Source organism: Gossypium arboreum, chromosome 11 (assembly GCF_025698485.1).
Source record: "Gossypium arboreum isolate Shixiya-1 chromosome 11, ASM2569848v2, whole genome shotgun sequence".
In the NCBI taxonomy this organism is placed as follows: domain Eukaryota; kingdom Viridiplantae; phylum Streptophyta; class Magnoliopsida; order Malvales; family Malvaceae; genus Gossypium; species Gossypium arboreum.
This window is the reverse complement of record NC_069080.1, coordinates 12,733,111-12,754,714: the sequence shown is the minus strand read 5'-3', so window position 1 is coordinate 12,754,714 and position 21,604 is coordinate 12,733,111. Positions and strand designations below refer to the sequence as shown.

The window sequence follows — 21,604 nt, the reverse complement described above, 5'->3', positions numbered from 1 at the left end:
GCGGTAATTTTTAATATTGCTTGTAGAATAAAATATATAGTATTAGTGACCAAATATTAACTCATAAATATAATTATTAAAATTTTATAAAAAATCATATAAAGTTTTAGTTAAAATAACAAAATTAAAATCTTAAAATTTATCATATGTTATGTTTAAATCTTATTGTGTATATTTTTAAATGATTTTATATAAATATAAAAGACAAAACATCTAATAATATCATCTAATTTTATTGTGTATATCCATTTAATAGCCCATGTTTGGGATTTATGGTTGTTCTTACCAGTAATGTCATCTTCAAGATTCGAATTTGAATCCTCCCTTAAAAAATACAATATGCATTATTATTACAATCGAACTACTTATTAGTAATATTTTATTAATCTTTTAATTAAATTTAATGTCAAACTTCCCTTACCACATCCAACTAATAAATAGTTACAAAATCTAAAATAAGAAGTAAGAAATAATTACAATAGATTATGCAAAAGGGTTATTAAGCGAAGTAGAAGATTATGTAAATTAGATTAGAAAATGTATGTGATTGGAAAGGAAATTTATATGGAAAAAAATATTAACAAAACAGAGTATTGGTCATTATTTGTTTATAATTTAAAATAATTATCGATTAAATTTTAATTTGATTGACATGAGTATACTTATAAATATAGGAGAATGTGAACGCATTATTTTCCTATTTATAGATTGAAAAAGAACTGTAAATATTTTTAAATATTATATAAAAATAATAATATAATAAAAGTGGTAAAAGTAAAATAATTAATTATTTCATTGGTTACGTTAAATTGAAAGGGTGTAGATATGATTTTGATATCATGAAAATGTTTAATATAAAGAAAATATTATCTCTCTGTCAAGTGTGAGATTTGATGTCCCACATTTACGAACTTTTACCATTTGAGTTTCCTTTTATTCAATAAAATAATATTTTTACACACACTAAGCCATAGTTTTTTCCTTTTTCTTTTTTGCCAACCAATGGATTTTTAAAATAAGCGAAAAAGAAAAAGTTATATTATTCCGCCTTGGCTTGGCTTGGCTTGGCTTGGCTTATGGTCTTTCTTTGCTACAAGTTAAAAATAAATAAGGACTTTTATACAAAATACAATAAAATATGACTTAAGATGCCACATAAATCTCATAAAAACAGTTCAATAAAAAATAGTTTTTGCGATTTTGAGTCCCTGCTTTACATCTTTGCCTTGTTTTTACCCTTAAAAATTTGTTTTGACCTGTTTTACCATTTTCTGACTGTTTTGATATTATTATTTTTATATCTAAATTTAAAACCATATTTTATTATTAAATAATCATTTAAGTTCGTTTTAAGAAAATAAACTTTTATTAATAAAAACCATAACGGTAATTTTGTTTTCTTAAGAAAATATTTCCTCTTATTATACTAATCATAAACAACAATAATACATAGTATAAATAATAAATAAATACACTATAAATTGCATTGTTAAAACTATTGTTTGAAAAAAAAAGTCTTAAAAATGTCTATAAATGCATCATAGCTCTATTATTATTAGTTCAACTCAACAAGTCAACCAATTAATCACTACTATAAGTCTTATTTTAGTGATGTACGAAAAATTAAGTCTCAAATAATTTATTATTCTCAATATCTTAGATTTAATCTTACCATTATAATTCTTTATCCTGACAAAGTCCTTCAATAATGAATTCTAATAAATCTAAGGATGTCCTTATCTTAGTAAATAGGTTAAAATACAATTAAAAAATTAAAATTAAAAGAAGAGAAAATTAGAACCATCATAACTTTCAAAGAAAATAGAGTGAAAAAATCATTGCAATTTTCAAACAAAACAAAATAAACTGGGATTAAAAAATAAAACTAAAATCACAATTGCTTTTAAAGAAAACAAAATGAGTTATTATTTGTTAGAAAGCTTTCACATGGTGGTGCCCAATAAATATAAGGGTCCTTTTGGATAAGTGGTGTGTTTACTTGTAATTAATGTAAAAATAATTGTAATCATAAATGACAATAAATAAACAAGACATAAAATACGTACCATAAATAAAAAGTAGTTGAAAAACAATTTGAAAGTAATCATGGTAAAATAATTAAAGATGCATATCTTTTATCAAATGTTAATAATTACATCTTAGTTTGTTATTGTCAAACTAGTTAAATGACAAATATAAATAAATTAATTGACCACTAACAAAAGATCCTAAAAATTCTATCATGTTGGTGATGCACGAAAACTAAATCTCAAATGATTTATTGTTCTTCTCATCATATCCAAGTTCATATTACTACCAAATATCAATAATGCATTTATCTTAATAAATCTCGTAAATGAACCAAAAACACAATTGAAAAAAAAATTAAACCAAAACCCCAATTAAAAATATAGGTTAAAACAAAAATTAAACTAAAAGAACTATAAACTATTTTCTACTGAATTCAACTCTTAACCTATAAAAATACCCTCAGATAACCTCTTTAACCATTATTGTATCTATTGATCTCTTTTGTTTTATCATTTTCGTATTGTGTCACGCCACGGTGATCACCACAATATTTATGAATTTTTTCTTCAAAATTTTTACAATTTATTTATTTATTTTAATTATTGAAGTTTATTATAAAAAAAATCTAAAAATAGAAATAATTATTTAAAAAACTATAAAAATGTTCCCTCACACCAATATCAACGATTCCGTCCTCGCAATCGCACTTTCAAAAAAGAAAAACAATTCAGTCCCTTCCTTTTCTCTCTCAATCAACACTTTCTTTTTCCTTATGTTCCCTCGTATCATGTTCGTTTTCTCTTCTTTGCTCTTACTTTTCTTTTTTCTTCAAATTTTCATTTCCAGCTCTTAGCTAAACTTATTTTGGTATTTGATCTTCATTTTGTTATATTTTGTTTCATTGTTTTAAGCTAACAAATTATCAATTCAAACACCAGTACACTACTAATTCCGGTTCCTTTTTGTGTGGCTTATATTTTTTGCTTAGGAAATGGGCGATGTCGGACGATTCTTGCTTCTCCGTCAGAAATTGTATCCGGTAACATCATGAAGCACTTCGCTTTTTGTTGTTTCTTAGAAATGCTTGTGTTTTGTATTTTTAAAAATCAATTTAAATTTTATATTACAAATTTATTTTATTTTTAAAAATTATTAATTTTACATATACTTTTCAAAAAAAATATTAAAATATGTGCCGTATTATTAATTATCAATATCACCTAATCAAATTCTAATAGCATTACTCAAGAGATATCTACCTGCAACAAAATCCAAATTTAGGTATGAATTAAAGTGAGCAAGCTAAGGTAGAATATACATTAAACAGAAAAACATAGTAGGATTATCATTTTCTCAAGCGTAGTTTATTCAATACGAAATTCTAATATTTAAGACGTGGGCTCCATCTTAAGTTGACGACCCTGATCGACTATCGTATTGTAGTCGGGGATGAAAAAGAAAGTGAATATGAGGGATTTTGAGTTAATCTATTTGATAGTGTCGGTTTGGGAAAAGAACTTTGTTTGAATTCTAAAATTAGTCTTTGGGTATATGTAAAATTCACTTCAAAATAATTATTAAAATATATATAATATTAATTTAAAATTAATGACAATAAAATTTATTTTAGTATTTGCTTTTAAATAATTATGCGTAACAAACCATTAATAATATAATTAAAATATAATAAATATTAAAATTTGTTCTATTTTGATAAAAATATAAAATTAAAACTATAACGCATCGTTTAAAATATAACTTTCATTTTTCAAGTAAGGTTTAGGGTGAATAAATTAATATTTAATTCAAAGTTGGGTGAAGGTTAAATTAATTTAAATAGTATATAGAATTTAGAGTTTGTTTCGAAAATTTTTTAAAATTTTGAGATTTTGAAAATGATAAAATTTACCAACTCAAAATGTTTAGATTTGTAATTGTTTTGTTAGGATAAATAATTTATTTTAAAAATAGGTTAATGAAATTTTACAAATTAAAAATAAATAGTACAAAAAATATTCAATATGGATATCATTATATTTGTAAAAATTTATAAATAGTTTCAATAAAATAAAATTTAAAATATATTTTATAATTAAATAAAATATTTTTAAGTTTAATTTTTTATCTTATAGTGAGACTATGTGTATTAAATCAAATAAAATTATGAGAAATTTTGAAAAATCACTTATTTAGGTGGAATTTGGAAAAGGAATTTAAGCTATTAAAATTATCTCTTAATTACTCACAATATTGATATTCTCAAATATATTTACCCAAGCAAGTAAATTCTTTTTAGAATTTTTAAAACCTTGATACTAATGATATCTCTGTTACAAACTCCTCACTCAAACACATCATTAGAAGAAAATACTATCATTTTTATTTTGTTATAGCCTCGCTCAATGGCTCCAAGATTTTGGTGAAGCTCAATCATGTGATCTTATGAGAAAAGCATATCATCTAAACATCATGTCACAATAGGTAGATTCACACAATTCTAAAGAGAGATATGAGGAAGAATTCTTGACAGTACTTGTTAATCTATGAAGTCCTCGACTTGATGAATGCCTTGTCTAGTCTCTTCAACATAACTCCAACAAAATTCTTGACTGACATCCATTACTCTACCACATGTACTAAAACCATTCTACCACCTATACTTAAAAGGTAAGAAGCTCAATGGTTGAGACCCTTATCAATTGTTAGTACAAATATCCGGTGAAGAAAATCTCGAACACACGAACGGAACTCGAACAGAAGAAGAAATAGGATAAGGCTCCAAGACGTGTATCAAGCCACTATCTTTAAGGTTATATTTGCCTCCACCTATCTTCGGTGTGCAAACAAGTTTCAAGCAAATTAACCTCTAAGATACAATGAAGCCGATGACTATTTGCATTTTGCACTGACGAGAATAGCCCACTACACGCTAAGCAATGTATGACAAGGAACTCAATTTCTATAAAAGATTTCTGCAATAATACTTTATAGAATAATCTAATAATATTAGAATATGAAGGAAGGAAAGAAACAATATTAGAATTTGTTGGTATAATTTCCAAATGAAATTTCATTCCTATTTATAGGAAATTTCATGTCTCTTCATAGAGACATCTTTCATCAATAGGTGTCTTTCTGAATAATAATGTATTTAAAATAAACACACAATTATTCATTTATGTAACACCCTGAATTTGGGCCTAGAAGTTTTGGGCCTTGAGCATTGGAGCGGTTGAAGGCAGCTTATAATATTTTGTTGTGCGTGTAAATTTCGCTAATGAAGGCTTGTTTTAGTGGTTAAGTGTGTTGAGAAGTGTTGGAGAAGTCCTGGGTTTAAACTTGGACTCTAGCAAAAAATTTGGTTTAAGGTGAATCAAACCCTGGGTGTAGTAGGTAGGCCTTAAGAATATTGTTGGAGAAATTATGACACAAAAAGCCTTGTGGTCTAGTGGCAAAGTAGCGCCACATAAGAGGCGGGAAGGTTGCGTTATAGAGGTGGCAAGGAGGTCCGTGGTTCAAACTCATGGCAAGCAAAGAGCATTTATTTTGCTAACAAGGGGTGGCAAGAGTTGGTGTTGAATTTAAACTCGATGATGGAGGATCCCACATTGAAAAGCTAACATAAGAGTGGATGCGAAGCTGGCTTTAAATAGAGAGAACCATGAGGAGAGTAAAGGTACCTTTCTTGGCTGATCCCTTTCGCTGTATGGCGTGCTCGTTTGGGTTGGGCGTCGACTAAGAGTGCTCGGGCGCGGATTAACTCCATCTCCAATCGGTGTGTACTTCTCGCTACTCTAGTCAGTAGGATGGCTACTTGGTATGATGGGTGAAAAGGGCCATGTGGGCCCAATGGGCCTACGGGCCCAATTGGATAAGTTGTTTGATTGTGTAGTTAATGTTGGACTAGGCTAGGTGAACTCATATCTGTGGCTAGATTTGGGCTAAAAGGGCCACACGAACGTGTGGGCCCATTTAGGCCGAGAAAGGGCTTTAGGCCCATTCGTATTGTTATCCCTGTTTAGAATACTTTAGTTTACCAAATTACTGAAATACCTTCGACTTGTAAAATTACCAAAGTACCCCCGATTTATAAAATTACCCAAATATCCTCGATTTGTAAAATCATTGAAATAAGATAGAATTACCATTTTACCCTCGATTTACAGAATTACCATTTTACCCCCGATTTACAAAATTACTGTTTTACCCTCGATGTACAGAATTATCGTTTTACCCTTGATTTACAGAATTACCGTTTTACCATCGATTTATAGAATTACTATTTTACCCTCGATTTACGATTCTGAATTACTGCTTTTACCTCGATTTATAGAATTATCATTTTACCATCGATTTATAGAATTACCGTTTTACCCTCGATTTACAGAATTACTGTTTTATCCTCGATTTACAAAATTATTGAAATACCCTTAGTTTACAAAATTACCAAAATACCCATGATCAATAAAATTACCAAAATACCCCTGGTTTGTAAAACTACTAAAATACCTCTGGTTTGTAAAATTACTAAAATACCCCTGACTTGTAAAATTACCAAAATACCCCTGATTTGTGAAATTATCAAAATACTCGATTTGTATATCTCAAATACCCCTATAGGGTAGAATTATCGCAATACCCCTATAGGGTAGAATTACCGAAATACCCCTATAGGGTAGAATTATCGCAATACCCTGTAGGGTAGAATTACCGAAATACTCTTGTAAGGTAGAATTACCGAAATACCCTTGTAGGGTAGAAATACGGAAATACCCCAGTAGGGTAGAATTCTTGAAATACCCCTATAGGGTAGAATTACCGAGATACCTTGTGAGGTAAAATTACCATTTTCCCCTAGGGTGTTAAATGACCTGCTTTGCCCTTGTGGGCAAGTGGTGACTTAATTTGTGTGGTTGTGAATTTGATTGTGAATATATGTTGGTAATATGAATGACTTGATTGTGGATTGTTTGATTCAAATATGGGCGATATTACGATTCGTAAGTTGTATGCCATGACATTTATATCTCATTGCATGGGTTATGGGTTATCTTGATGGAGGAAATCTTGAAAGTGGCTTGTCCACGTCTTGGAGGCTTTGCCTCAACTTATCGATATCTGAGCGACAATGCTTTGCAATGTGGAGTGTAGAAATTTGGGTGGGTTGAGCTATTCCCACATGGAGTGTAGAAATGGTACGGTGGAGTGTAGTGGTTGGTTATAGGTCGGGTTGGGATTGCATTCACATTCGATTTTGATTACATTACACGATCTCGATTCGATTCGATTACGTCACCTAATTCGATTCGATTCGATTCTAGTTCTGATAATGTTTCTTATTCTGTAATGGGTTAAAGCCCATCTGGTACTGTCTGTTATAATGGGCTAAGGCCCAATTGGTACTGAAACTGTAAGTAAGGCTGGGGCCAGACGTTTAATTCTTTTATATGACTGACTGTTCCTTTTTATAGTAGGGGATTTCACACTGAGTTTTCGTAAACTCACCCCGTTTATTAACCTTTCAGGTAATTTCCAGCCTTAGACGGATCGGGGCTACGAGGGGCTCGGAGGAAGCCACACACACTATTTATGTTATAGTTTTGATTATTGCTTTTAAATGTTTTTATGTGGGTTGTAGTAAAGCCGTTGTAATTTTTTGGATTTCAAATTTGGAATTTTATTTATTGTTCTTATAATTGCTAGTATTAGAACATGATTTTCCAAAGCAACTACTGTTGTTCAAAACATCACGTAACCGCAATTGTTTTTAAATTAAGTGTCAGCAACTGCCAGGATTTTTTTTACAAAGTTGTTAAGAATGATATTCAGCTGAGGTTTTCTAACAAGGTTTAAAAAGGGTACAAGTTTTTAATTACTAAGAAGGGTTTTTAATGGAAACATGGTTTCCAAAAAACACTTCAATGTGACACGCCAGATTCGAGCCAAACTTCCAGGCCGGGTTTGGGGTGTTACATTTAGTGGTATCAGAGCCTAGTTGTAACAACTCGGCTGTGGATTGGGTTTTCAAAGGTTGAAGTTCGAAAATTATTTTCAACTACGTGCTCGGTTTGAAGTATTTTTCTTAAAAAGTGTGGCACACCGAGTCTCCTGCCACGAATCCGTAAGTCTTCAATACTTTTGTCTTTAGAAATTAAAATCTCGTGGATTCTTTAGATATTGGTCTGAATTTAAATTTGGTATTTATTTTATGTGGATGTGATGTTTGGATATAGAAATTGTATATATGTGTGATAAATATGTGTCTGCTTCAATGAATAAGTGTTGTATGTATGAGATGTTTCAAGTTCTAGTTGAAGTGTGATAGTGATAGTAGGATCAGAGTGCGCAGCGGTAGCGTAGCGGGGTAGATGTTACACGACCACCCTGTTAGATGGAAATTTCGGGGATGAAATTTCTTTAAGGGAGGTAGAGTTGTAACACCCTGAATTTGGGCCTAGAAGTTTTGGGCCTTGAGCATTGGAGCGGTTGAAGGCAGCTTATAATATTTTGTTGTGCGTGTAAATTTAGCTAATGAAGGCTTGTTTTAGTGATTAAGTGTGTTGAGAAGTGTTGGAGAAGTCCTGGGTTTAAACTTAGACTCTAGCAAAAAATTTGGTTTAAGGTGAATCAAACCCTGGGTGTAGTAGGTAGGCCTTAAGAATATTGTTGGAGAAATTATGACACAAAAAGCCTTGTGGTCTAGTGGCAAAGTAGCGTCACATAAGAGGCAGGAAGGTTGCTTTATAGAGGTGGCAATGAGGTCCAGGGTTCGAAACTCATGGCAAGCAAAGAGCATTTATTTTGCTAACAAGGGGTGGCAAGAGTTGGTGTTGAATTTAAACTCTGATGATGGAGGGATCCCACATCGAAAAGCTAACATAAGAGTGGATGCGAAGCTGGCTTTAAATAGAGAGAACCATGAAGAGAGTAAAGGTACCTTTCTTGGCTGATCCCTTTCGCTGTATGGCATGCTCGTTTGGGTTGGGCGTCGGCTAAAAGTGCTCGGAGCGCGGATTAACTCCAGTCTCCAATCAGGTGTGTACTTCTCGCTACTCTAGCTGTAGGATGGCTAATTTGGGCCGCGATGGGTCAAAAAGGGCCATGTGGGCCCAATGGGCCTATGGGCCTAATTGGATAAGTTGTTTGATTGTGTAGTTAATGTTGGACTAGGCTAGGTGAACTCATATCTGTGGCTAGATTTGGGCTAAAAGGGCCACACAAACGTGTGGGCCCATTTAGGCCGAGAAAGGGCTTTAGGCCCATTCGTATTGTTATCCCTGTTTAGAATACTTTAGTTTACCAAATTACTGAAATACCTTCGACTTGTAAAATTACCAATGTACCCCCGATTTATAAAATTACCCAAATATCCTCGATTTGTAAAATCACTGAAATAAGATAGAATTACCATTTTACCCTCGATTTACAGAATTACCGTTTTACCCCCGATTTACAAAATTACTGTTTTACCCTCGATGTACAGAATTACCGTTTTACCATTGATTTACAAAATTACCGTTTTACCATCGATTTATAGAATTACTATTTTACCCTCGATTTACAGAATTATCGTTTTACCCTCGATTTATAGAATTATCATTTTACCATCGATTTATAGAATTACCGTTTTACCCTCGATTTACAGAATTACTGTTTTATCCTCGATTTACAAAATTATTGAAATACCCTTAGTTTTCAAAATTACCAAAATACCCTTGATCAATAAAATTACCAAAATACCCCTGGTTTGTAAAACTACTAAAATACCCCTGGTTTGTAAAATTACTAAAATACCCTTGACTTGTAAAATTACCAAAATACCCCTGATTTGTGAAATTATCAAAATACTCTCGATTTGTATAATACCAAAATACCCCTATAGGGTAGAATTATCACAATACCCCTGTAGGGTAGAATTACCGAAATACCCCTATAGGGTAGAATTATCGCAATACCCTGTAGGGTAGAATTACCGAAATACCCCTGTAGGGTAGAATTACCGAAATACCCCTATAGGGTAGAATTATCGTAATACCCTGTAGGGTAGAATTACCGAAATACCCCTGTAGGGTAGAATTATCGAAATACCCTTGTAGGGTAGAAATACCGAAATACCCCTGTAGGGTAGAATTCTTGAAATACCCTCGTAGGGTAGAATTACCGAGATACCTTGTGAGGTAAAATTACCATTTTGCCCCAGGGTGTTAAATGACCTGCTTTGCCTTGTGGGCAAGTGACCGACTTGACCGTGTGGTTGACGAATTTGATTGTGAATATATGTTGGTGATATGAATGACTTGATGTGGATTGTTTGATTCAAATATGGATGATATTCGATTACGTAAGTTGTATGCCATGACATTTATATCATTGCATGGGTTATGGGTTATCTTGATGGAGGAAATCGAAAGTGGCTTGTCCATGTCTTGGAGGCTTTGCCTCAACTTATCGATATCTGAGCAGCAATCTTTAATCGTGGAGTGTAGGTTTGGGTGGGTTGAGCTATTCCCACATGGAGTGTAGGTGGGATACGGGTGGAGTGTAGTGGTTGGTTATAGTTTGGGTTGGGATTGCATTCACATTCTAATTTTGATTCATTACATCGACATCGATTCGATTCGATTCATCACCTAATTCGATTCGATTCGATTCTAGTTCGATAATGTTTCTTATTCGTAATGGGTTAAAGCCCATCCGTGCTATCTCATTATAATGGGCTAAAGCCCAATTGGTACTGAAACGTAAGTAAGGTGGGGCAGACGTTTAATTCTTTTATATGACCGATTGTTCCTTTTATAGTAGGGATTTCACATGAGTTTTCGTAAACTCACCCCGCTTATTAACCTTTCGGGTAATTTCCACCTTTAGACGGATCGGGGCTATGAGGGCTCGGAGGAAGCCACACACACTATTTATGTTATAGTTTTGATTATTGCTTTTAAATGTTTTTATGTGGGTTGCGATAAAGCCGTTGTAATTTTTGGATTTCAAATTTGGAATTTTATTTATTGTTCTTATAATTGCTAGTATTAGAACACGATTTTCCAAAGCAACTCATCGTTGTTCAAAACATCACGTAACCGCAATTGTTTTTAAATTAAGTGTCAAGAATCGCAAGGATTTTTTACAAAGTTGTTAAGAATGATATTCAATGAGGTTTTCTAACAAGGTTTAAAAAGGGTACAAGTTTTAATTACTAAGAAGGGTTTTAATGGAAACATGGTTTCAAAAACACTTCAATGTGACACGCCAGATTCGAGCCAAACTTCCAGGCCGGGTTTAGGGTGTTACAATTTAATTATAACTATTCAAATAATATTATTTCAATAGTTATAATTCTTTTTCAAAAAATCAAATAATATAATCTTTTGATTAATTACACCTATTCATTTATAGTTATTGGAACACTATAAATATTTGAAAATGTTCCCATAATCTCCCTCCATTTTCAAAATATTTTAGATTTTGATATTCTTGGAAATCGATTTGCATAAATGAAGGTATCTTACGATTAAACCTTCACTTAGTGGAAACATGTTAAAGTTAATCGAAATTGTATGGTAGACTAAACTTTGAACCAACTATTTTATTTGACTAACCGAACACATCTCACACAATGATTCCAATATCGGTTAATGCATAGTATCTAGGGACACTATTATGGCCATGGGTCTGTGTCCTCTTTTCATGAGTGCTATCAGAGCCATGCCCTTGAGCTTCTAGAAGCGGCCACACTTCCATTCACATAGGTAGATCCCATCAAGAGTGTTCCCGTAATTATAACACTCTAACATATTTATGTTATGGGTCCATTAAGAGTACATTACTCATCATTCCTTTATCATTACAGGTACCTAGCACTTTAATCTTAGGATGGATTTATTTATAGTACTAATAGTCACATACTAATGATGTACTTTGTCTCATTGAACTCAAGACTTGACATTATACCAAGCGTTGAGTCGAGTTTCCATCATGGGTGACTCTAATTAATGGGCTTGAGTTCTATCCCTTTTAAGGTCCTTTTTACTGCATCTCTAGCAAGACTTTTTGTCAAAGGATCCACCAAATATACACAACAATATCTAGAACAATCATCAATAAATGTAACAAAATATTTCTTTCCACCTAATGTAAGAGTATAAATCATTATGTATCAAATCAAGCAATTTTATTTTTCTTTTAACCTTAGGGAAAGGGTTTCTTGTAATTTTAGTCAACATACATGTATTGCATTTTTCAATATTATAATTAAAAACAGGAATTAAATCTAACTTATACATGTCATTCAATTTCCTATAATTCAAATGACCTAATCTATAATGCCAAAAACAAAAAGATTCAACCATATAAGCAGAAATAGTATTTTTATTCTTATTAATAATATTCAGTTTGAACATACTCTCATACATATACCCTTTCCCTACAAAAATTCCTCCCTTAGACAAAATAAACTTATCTGCCTCAAAAACAAGTTTGAAACCAAACTTATTTAACAGACTTCTAGACGCTAAATTCTTTCTAACTTCTGGTACATAATATACAACATTTAAGGTTAAAATCTTTCCAAAAGTGAATTGTAGTTCAACAGACCCTTTGCATTTGATTACTGTGGTGGAAGAATTTCCCATGTAAAAGATATTGTCATTTTCACATTGTGTGAACTTCGTGAACATGCTTTTGTCTTTGCACACATGTTTGGTTACTCCGGTATCAATCCACCATGTATTATCATCTTGTGCCATATTTATTTCAAATATTATTGCAACAAACTTTTCATTATTATCATCCTTAGAAGATGATTTCTTCTTTAAAAATCAATATTCATTCTTGAAATGTCCCAACTTACCACAATGATAGCACGGGCCCTTTTGTTTCTTTTTGAACTTAGGTGCTATATCAGTCTGTTTGAACTCTCTCTTGAATGGTTTAGTAGTCTATACTTTGTCCGTAACATGCACTTTGGAATTTTCAGAATTTAGATTCTGATCTTGCTTTCGATATTCTTCTTCAATACGAAGATGATTTGCCAAAGCCTCAAGAGATATTCCTCTTTCTTATGTTTTAGACTTCTTTTAAAGTCTTTCCAAGATTGAGGAAGTTTGTCTATTATGGAGGATACAACAATCATTTCATCCATTTTCATATCATATTGCTTGAATTGGTGCAACATCTTTTCAATATCACGGAATTGTTCCATAATAGAACGACCATCAACCATTTGATAATTACTGAAACGACTAACAAGAAATTTTTTACTTGTAGCATCTTCGGTCATGTATCTTGTCTTCAATTTGTCCCATAATTCATTAGCGGTAACCTCGTTTTGATAGGTATCGAATAAACCATTAGATAAACCATTCAATATGTGGCCCAAGCACATATAATCAGCATTGTCCCATTTTTGTCTTTCTCGGTTTGTAACAACAGATTTGTTTTCAGTCTCATCAGGTCTTAGAGTATCCAAAACATAAGAAATCTTCAAATTTGATAATAAGAAGTGCATCTTTTTCTGCCATCATTGAAAATTGCCTCCATTAAACCGATCAAGTTTGACAAAATTGGAAGCTAAGTCCCTTAGTGTTCCACTTTCATAAGTTGTAGTAGTCACAATGAATTATAACCTTAAAATTGTTAGTACAAATATCCGGTGAGAAAAATCTCGAACACACGAACGGAACTCGAACAGAAGAAGAAATAGGGCAAGGCTCCAAGGCGTGTATCAAGCCACTATCTTTAAGGTTATATTCGCCCCCACCTATCTTCAGTGTGCAAACGAGTTTCAAGAAAATTAAACTCTAGGATACAATGAAGCCAATGGCTATTTGTGTTTTGCACTGACGAGAATAGCCCACTACACACTAAGCAATGTATGACAAAGAACTCAATTTCTATAAAGGATTTCTGCAGTAATACTTTATAGAATAATCTAATAATATTAGAATATGAAGGAAGGAAAGAAACAATATTAAAATTTGTTGGTATGATTTCCAAATGAAATCTCATTCCTATTTATAGGAATTTTTATGTCTCTTCATAGAAACGTCTTTCAATAATAGGTGTCTTTCGAATAATAATGTCTTTAAAATAAAAACATAATTATTTATTTAATTATAACTATTCAAATAATATTATTTAAATAGTTATAATTCTTTTTAAAAATCAAATAATATAATCTTTTGATTAATTACACCCATTCATTTATAATTATTGGAACACTATAAATATTTGAAAATGTTCCAACATCAATTTAGCCTCCATTTATAAATACTCCATTCCAACATCAAGGCACGTATATAGATAACACACTCAACCTACCTAATCAACACACTACCAAAAAAACATTCTCAAACACCTTTGAATCAACATATTTAGTGGTTTTCCGTATCATACTATGTAAATCATTTTCTCTATATTAACTCTCCAAAATTTCTGCAATATGAACTGTCATAATCGTATCATTTTATATTTAGTAAAACTTAATTGTTACAACAATTTTTAATGAGATTTATTTCATCTATAATATAATTGCAGCAGATACAAATTTATATAGTTTTGATTTACAAAGTCATTATCTATCTATCCAAGGATCAATGCTCGCTTCTCTGTGTGTGGTTTTTTCTTTGAATCATCAATCCACAAGAGAAGTGAGGAATAAAAGGATAATCATAGTAAAAAGAAGCCCAATAAAAACAGCATGGGCTCTTCATGTAAGCTAAAACCCAATACATTTGGACCAACAATAATTGCCGGATACGCTATTGTAGTTATGATTTTTTCCCCCAACGCTAGCATATGCCATTACGGTAGTGCTACTCCCATATATTCGGCGGACAAGAAAGAAAGTTTTAAATTAAAGGCATAATGATTATTTGGCCCTTCAACTTTCCAGAAAAAGTCATTTTAGTCCTTATTTAATTTTTCACTTCTTTTACTCTTGAACTTGTATTTTTTGTCGAAACATCCTCAAATGAATAGAAAATTTAACATTTGTTAATTTTACTAATATGGCATATACATAGATTGCCACATAGATGATATGTCAACATTTAATTAATTTTAACATTTAAAAAGTATTAAAAATATTTTTAGTATTTTAAAATAATTTTAATAATTTTAATTTTAAAAAAATTATATTTTCTAAATTTTAATTTTTTAAAAAATAATTAAATGTTGACGTGTTATCCACGTGTGTCAGCAATGTGAAAAAATGCTAACATTTTCATACATTTAATTTGGGTGATTTGACAAAAAAAAAGTAAATTTTAAGGCTAAGAAGATGAAAATTTAAATGAATGACTAAAATAGTTTTTTATAAAGTTGAAAAACTAAATAAATCATTATGTCTAAATTAAAACTAGATTATAGCATATGTAGTGGGCGAAACAATTATATAAAATTCATATTTGTAAAAAGTTAATAGTTTATCCAAATAAAATTTTGATTGAAAATGCAGCGTTGAGGTTTCTTTTTAAAAAAATTATTTATTCAAATTTAATCTCATATGTTTTTTATGATTTACTAATTTAAAAATAAATTGTCATATTAGCTGTCACATCATTATTTTTTTACATTTGTTTTTAATGGTCTGTCAAAGGTTTCGACAAAAAATTAAATTCAAAGGGTCCAATTAGGTACAGATCATAATTCAAATGGTTCGATTTTAATTGATTTTGTAACATTCCGAAATAGGGCCTAAACGGAACAGTGGTTGCGAAACCACAAATTTAGGGTAAAAAAATATATATATATATTTTTTATTATTATTTTGAGGTTCATGGTATGATTACATGATTGTGTGAAAATTTCGTGATAAAATTCTATGCATAAAGTGCTTAAATTGAGGTTAGGGACTAAATCGAATAATTTGCAAAACTTGCATTCTAGAAGTTTTTAGTATGAAATTATTTTGGAATATTAATTAGGAGATCTTAAATGGTAATTTGACCAATTTTAAGTTCATGGACAAAATTAGGACATGGAAGGAATTTTTGAAAGTTTAGTAAGGAGGGCATTTTGGTCATTTGGTTATTAACATTAATAAAAGGTGAAAAAGATGATAAAATTGTATCATCTTCTTCAAGTTACCAGCAGAACCTTACCTCTCTCCATAGCTGGGGTTTATTCAACTTTCAAGCTTCATAGTAAGTGATTCCAAGCCCGCTTTTAATGATCTTTACGTTTTTGAAGTCCCTTAGCTCGATAAAGCTTATGCTAGCAATAATTTAAGTTAGGAATCAAATTTGGAAAAATACCCATAGGTGAAATTTGTGTATTTTGATGTTTTATGATGGAATATGAGGTTTTAAATTATGTTAGACAACTTGTGCTACTTGGTTTTAAGTGAAAACGAGTAAAAGGCTTAATCGGTAAAAATACCTAATAGTCATAAGTACATGTTAGTGTGTGAATTTGATATTGCCATAGAAGGAAAAATGATCAGCATGTCATAAAACATAAGAAAATAGGATGAAGTTTAATTTACGAGCCTTGGGGCAAAAGTGCAAATATGTGAAAGTTTAGGGGCAAAATGTAATTTTGCCAAAGTTTGAGTAAAGGGTTGTTTTGATAAATGTTGATATTAAATAAGCTAAATTTTCTATTATAGATCAAGAAGAGCGAAATTCGAGAGTAGATCGGGAAAAGAAAAGTAAAGGACTAAATTGTAAAGTTTAGTCACATTTTGTATCGAGGTAAGTTTACAGTAAATAAATGCAATATTCTTTTATTTTACATTATTATTGTCAATTTCAGCATTTATATATTTATGTTATGAAAATATTTAAAGTCGAATTTAAGGTGAAGTGACAGAGGAAAAGTGTTAGAAAGCCCGTTGAACCCTAGGAATGTTAGGATATTAGGGTTGACAGACGAACGAAATGAGCCATGTAAGTCCATATTAGAAATATGGCTTTGGAGACAGGATTGAGCCATGTAAGTCCATATTATATATGGCATTGGAGACAGAATAATTCATGTAAGTCCATGTCAAAGACATGGCATTGGCGAGATATTGATAGACAGAACGACCCTAGTATCCTTAGTATTCCGAGTGGTTCAACGGGTCAGGATACGAGTTAAATTACAGTGAATTAACAGCAAAGGAAAAGTAGATTATACTTATGAAAAGGAAAGGTCGTAAGAAAGAAGGTAAGGGAATAAAGAAGAAGATAGAAATTGAGAAGTAAAGAAATTTATGATGTTAGATGATATTATGCATAATTATCCATTATGTTGAATGTTGTGATTTATTTGCTTGTAAGCTTACTAAGCCTAGTGCTTAATCTATTTATTTTCTTCTTCTTATAGTACTTATCTAGCCACTCGGGATCGAAGGAAACGTCGGAGGCCGATCACACTATCAAAGAAATAACTCGGTATAATTAGACGTTTTGTTTTGTGTATGGCATGTATAGAAACTTAGCCACTTTTGGTATAATATGAACAATGAATGATGTGTAAATACTTGCTAGTGATTAGCTAATAAAAATGGCCGATGATATGCATGTTTATTAATATGTATGATTGAATGGTGATTATCACATGAAAATTATGAAAAATGTGAAAGTAACAGCAATGACGTAACTTTTAAAAATCACTAAAAAATTTTATAAACATAGTTTGAAGATGAATAATATATGAAATTAAAGCTTATTATGTCTATTTTCTTATGGAATAAGAAAAATAGGTAAAGGTATTATATTTCATGATATATCTGAGTTTTAGTGAAACAGGGTCAGAGCAATTTTTGGAACCCCTGTTTCAACTTTGGAAATTCACCATAAATTGTACAAAACTAATTAGAAGGTATACTTTATATGGTTATAATCCTTGTTGAGTCTAGTTTTAATAGAAACAAACGGCTTAGTGATATGAATTTTGTACAGGAAGAAACATGGTTCGTAGTAACAAGAGGTTAGTGCAGTCGAGTTTTGAAACAGGGGAAACTTTAACTAATAAACTGTACTAATTGGCCAAGTCAAAAATCTATGAAAAAAATTAGTAGATATATATATGAGTCTAGTTTCAGGAAAAATTTACGGATCTTAATTTCGAGTTTCAAACTCAAGATATGAATTTTAGGCGACTCTGACGCAGAATGGCAGCACATTCGAAATGCTTAAATAAACAATTTAAACCTATTTAAGGGATAGAATAAGTTTAGTAATGCCTCGTGCTCGATTCTGGAAACAGTCTCGGGTAAGGAGTGTTACAGATTTAGCAAATAAAATTAGCTTAATCGAAGGAGTCGGTTAAGTCAATTTTAACGGACTTAAGGTTTATTTGGATGGGCAGTGTATTTACCTATGGTTAGTATAAAAACAATGATAGCAATAAGATTAGATACTTGAATGATATTGTAACGTGAGACAAAAAGAAAACTAAATGCACTGCACTAGAGATAAACGGCCATCTGGAATCACACTTACTCATGAGTGAGAAAATATTTTGAGAGAATAAATTAAAACTTATAAAATGAATTTTTTTTGAAGTTACAAGTTAAATAACAATTATTAATAATACACAATAAAATATAAATGGAGTCAAACTAATTTACATAGTATATGATTCGAACTTTAAAATTGAGAACCTCAACAGGAGCGAAGTTAGAAAAAAGTTTTAGGGGTGTCGAATGAAATTTTAATTTTTATAGTTTATATTTTTATAATTTGTAAAAGATTAAATCAAACTTTTATAATTTTAGGGAGACCAAAGTGTAATTTTATCTTTACTAATTTAAAATTTTTAGAAAAATTTAAGAGTCTAAAATACCAACCTTAACTGACTCTTCTAAGGCCTTGTTGACTGAAATTTTAAATGTGTTGAGTACGTTTAATTAATTTTTTTTAATTATAATTTTGGTAACCATTATATATAATGAAGAATCCTAGAGCTTGTATAAGCTCTTCCTACGATTGAGAAAAGTGTAACCTCTATTCATATACCAACACCTTGCCTAAGTTTTGGCTGATCCCTTTGCATCTTCATAAATCATAAACATTACTACAGGTTCTCCACACTGAAGAGCTCAATTTTGGCCCGGGCCCAAACTAACAAAAATCAAAAGCACAAAATAAATAAAAATTCCAAGTTTTTAACAGTCCATTAAACCCAAAATTTTACAAACTAAACCCAAACCCAATACAAGCCCAAATCAAATAAACCAAGACCCAAAATTCATCAGCCCGATTGGCCCAAAGGTCAAACAATCTTCAAGAACCCTAAGGTTCCCTTTGCTCCAGCGCACCTTCGTACGGCCTTCACGCACCACCGCACGCCACGTCGCTCCCTCCGTACGCCTCAGCTGGCCTTGTACCTGCAAAGCATACAAAAATAGTAGCAGAGCACAATAGCACAAGAAGAATAGAGATAAAAAAATATTGTATTGTTTCTATTTCGGCTATAAAGCCATATCTTCAATTTTATTGAAGGGAGGCATTTTTTGAAATACAAAAGCAATTAACAGAAAAGGTTGCGCTTTATTCTATTCCCTTTTTTATTTTCGTTTTGATTTTGACTTTAGTTTCGAAAAATGAGAAAATATAAAGGGGGTTACCTGAGTCGTCGCCGATGAAAACCCGAATACCTCAGAAATGTGGAGGTTCGGGCGAGGGACCGAACGGTGTTGAAACCCCATTTGTTTTTTTTTTCTCGAATCTTGTCCTTTATTTTTTTTAAATGAACGAAGGATTCAATGTTTTTTTTTAAATAAAAAAAGGGGTTAAAAAGGGATCGAAAAGACCCGATTTTGGCACTTCCGGCCACCTTCTACAGTGGTGGCTTGCTGGGTTTGGCCGGGGAAGAAGGGAGAAATGAGAGAAAAGGGGAAAGTTTCTGGTTTTTTTTAAGAAGTTAGGGTTGAAATGGGAGTTTTAAAAAAAAATTTAAGTTTTTATAACAATAAGAAACGGCGTCGTTTTGAATCAGCACCCCAGGCGCTAAACAGCGTCGTTTTGACGCGGATTGGACTGACTCGACCCGTTAACCAGGGGATCCGCATGTTTTCATTATTTTTGGGGTATTCACGCCCTTAGTCCCCCCGCTTTTTCTACCTTCTTCAATCGGATCCCTTTCCTCTGCTTTTTATTTTTAATTTTGCCCCATAACTTCGGCCTTTGATTCATTTTGGTCTGCGTCGAAACGATGCGTTTTGTGGCCTTGGAATAATTTCCTGATCAGTCCCCCATCGTTCTTCGCGCCTTCGTTTAAGCCGTGATTTATATTTTATTAATCTATTGCATTTCATAATTTGTACCTCATGTTTTATTCTGATTGCAAGTTAATCCTTAACCTTTTAGCTTCATTTTTCTTTTCCTTACATTATTTATTGTAAACTGTTTTACTATATATTATTTAAAATTATTTATACTATCTAGGTGCTTTATATATTGTCTATTTTAAATCTGTTTTTTATGTATTATTTATTCTAAAATAGTTTTATTACTTAGCTTAAATTGTTCTATATATATTGGTACATGTAATTGAGTTTTTGACTGTAATGCTTATTATTTTAAAGTTCCTAACATTTTTATATATGTGTATATGTGTTGAGATATTTTAAATTTTTTTTGTAAAATCATCTTTAAGTTCTTTATTATATTATTTTAACATTTTATATAATATTTCATTCAAGCGTTTTATATCTACATGAACACATATTATTCATAATAAAATTAACTTGATCCTATATACATGTTAAATTCTATTTTTTCATATAGTTGTTTTTAAATTATTTATATATATATATATATTTTTTTAAGTCTATTATGTATATAACTTATTTCCTAAAATTATATTTTATTATATACCTTTACATGCCTTTTTATATTTCATACATTATTTGAATTTATCTTTATTTGTACATATTGTTAATTGTAAATAAATGTATTTTCCAAATCATTTTGCATATTATTTGGTTCAAATGTCATTCATTTTGTAACATCTATTTTAAAATTGTTTATATATTCTTGGTTTTTACAAATTATCTTAAATTCTAACATGTGTTGTTTGCTCATCAATGCATCATTCTTTAGAAGTTGATTTGTATCACATTAATTTTATGTTGTATGGTATCTCATGGGTTAATTGTTTTTATATTATTTCATGTATATTTATTGTATTGTTGTTCTCCATCCATGCTAGAAGTTCGATTACATTTTTCTTAGATTAGTTATACTTAATTATTGGTTTTGTTAATTTGTTAATTATTAGTTTGTTAATTGGTATTGTATTTTATTTTTCCTTTAGTCTACAAATGTTGCATTATAATTTTCAACTTTTAAAAATAAATTATTCCATTTTATTTCAAGTCAAATTAATGCGTTGTAAGCTGGTTTTACAATTATTCGTTTAAAAATTCCTTAAAACGAAGGCAATGTTTGACGTTTGGAAATTCGGGGAATTGTGCCCTATCGTGCTGGGTTTCAATCTCTCGTTCGTTCAAAATAATCAAATATTCCTTTGAAATTTCATCCGTATTTCCTAAATTCTAAAACAAGGTAATATTCAACAATTCGAGCAATCGTGCCCTACCATATTGGGTTGCGGTTTTTCGTTGGACTAAATAATTGGA

The 21,604-nt window shown here is 31.1% G+C and overlaps 1 long non-coding RNA gene across 2 annotated transcripts; it reads left to right on the top strand.

Moving 5' to 3' along the window:
• The first annotated feature begins 2,710 nt into the window (after positions 1–2,710).
• LOC128284026 (uncharacterized) lies at positions 2,711–7,839 on the top strand. 2 transcript variants are annotated; one of them, XR_008274320.1, is made up of 3 exons: positions 2,711–2,820; positions 3,020–3,070; positions 7,557–7,839. It is a non-coding gene; the product is annotated as an uncharacterized LOC128284026 (long non-coding RNA). The 2 variants fall into 2 exon arrangements; XR_008274319.1 differs by having other exon boundaries at positions 2,766–2,898.
• Positions 7,840–21,604: the final 13,765 nt, after the last annotated feature.